The sequence below is a fragment of the Macaca mulatta genome, chromosome 11 (genome assembly GCF_049350105.2).
Source record: "Macaca mulatta isolate MMU2019108-1 chromosome 11, T2T-MMU8v2.0, whole genome shotgun sequence".
NCBI classification, from domain to species: domain Eukaryota; kingdom Metazoa; phylum Chordata; class Mammalia; order Primates; family Cercopithecidae; genus Macaca; species Macaca mulatta.
This window is the reverse complement of record NC_133416.1, coordinates 87,133,550-87,135,068: the sequence shown is the minus strand read 5'-3', so window position 1 is coordinate 87,135,068 and position 1,519 is coordinate 87,133,550. Positions and strand designations below refer to the sequence as shown.

At 37.8% G+C, this 1,519-nt stretch overlaps 1 pseudogene; it reads left to right on the top strand.

The window, feature by feature from the left end:
* The first annotated feature begins 418 nt into the window (after window positions 1-418).
* On the top strand, window positions 419-651 carry LOC114671064 (small nuclear ribonucleoprotein G pseudogene; annotated as a pseudogene).
* Window positions 652-1,519: the final 868 nt, after the last annotated feature.

The window sequence follows — 1,519 nt, the reverse complement described above, 5'->3', positions numbered from 1 at the left end:
GGGGTGCAGATCTTGCTTGAATTGACATGGAGGTCATATGTCCAAGACCACCAAACCATGGATGACCATGAAAAGGATGTTAACTGTCTGGTTAGTAAGATTTTTTTAAACTATGGATGTTCTAAGGATCAAATACATTCTGGGAAGCAAAGATAATCACCAGTTGCTTGAAGAAAGAGGATGTTGGCAATTGGCTGGGTATTAAGGAAGCTGTGAGAGTTTGGGAGGAATAGTAGGGGGAAATAAAAAGATCACGTAATATACTGCTGAGGTGGGGTTACAGAGCATGAGGGAGAAATGGCAATGACCCAGAAAGTGGCGGTTTCCTCTGCTTAAAAACCTTTAATGATACCACAGGCACATGAGGGAGGCTGCAAATTCTGTTTCAAGGCAGCTCTGAGCCTGGTAAGTAGCCAACATGAGCAAAGCTCATCCTTCTTGAGAGAAAAAAAACTATGGACAAGAAGTTGTCATTAAAATTAAGTTGTGTCAGACATGCCAAAGGAATACTGTGGTGATCTGATACCTTTATGAATCTTTGATTGATGAATGTGTGGAGATCACAACTAGTGGGCAATGGAACAATATTGGAATGGTGGTAGATAAATGTAAGGAAATATTATCATGTTAGAAACCTCAGAAAAAGTATAAATAATGGCCGCGTTCAGCAAAGAAATGAATTACTCCCACATGTCCCTTCTCCAAATGGCCTGTTTCACTATGACAAAAAAAAATCATGTGTATTCTTAATATTAAACTTATGTTGAATTAAAAGAAAACTTCAGAGGACCCTGAGATCAAGTCCAAAATCATATGATCTACATAGAAGGTTCTTCATCATTTGATTCTAATCTACTTTTCTAGCCACGTCATGCCAAGAACCCTTTTCCTAACATAGTATATGTTTCCCAACATAGTGTACTTCTAGAACCACACCAGGTCATTCACTGTTTCCCTCAACATGTCCTGTACTTTCACAGATCAGTGCCTTTGCTCTAGCTATTCACTGCCCTACAATGCTTTTCTTTTCCTCTCCATCCAGCACATTCTTATCACCCTTTGAGACACAGTTCAAACATCACTTATACTGTTGAAGCCTTCATGACTCACTTATCCAGGAGACAATTTGTCTCTCATTCCACTATGATTTGCCATTACATTATATCCTAATTATTTGTTTGCATGTCTGCCTTTGGGCTGAGACAGAGAGGCCCTTGAAAGCTACTTTTCATATTCTGTTGCTTAATTAAGTAAATTGGCAAAAATGCAAATAGCTCGTGATGCTGCATTTAAAGCAATTATAACAGTATTTTGTTCTGCTTTCTATCTTACTGTTTTCCTTCTGCATTGACTCCCTCACAGCTAAATCTATATGCTACTTTAGGACCCAGACACAGAAAACATCCCTATGCAAGGCTGATAAGCTTATCTAAAGAAAAAAGAAAGAAAAGAAAAAGAAAGAAAGAAAGAAAGAAAGAAAGAAAGAAAGAAAGAAAGAAAGAAAGAAAGAAAGAGAAAA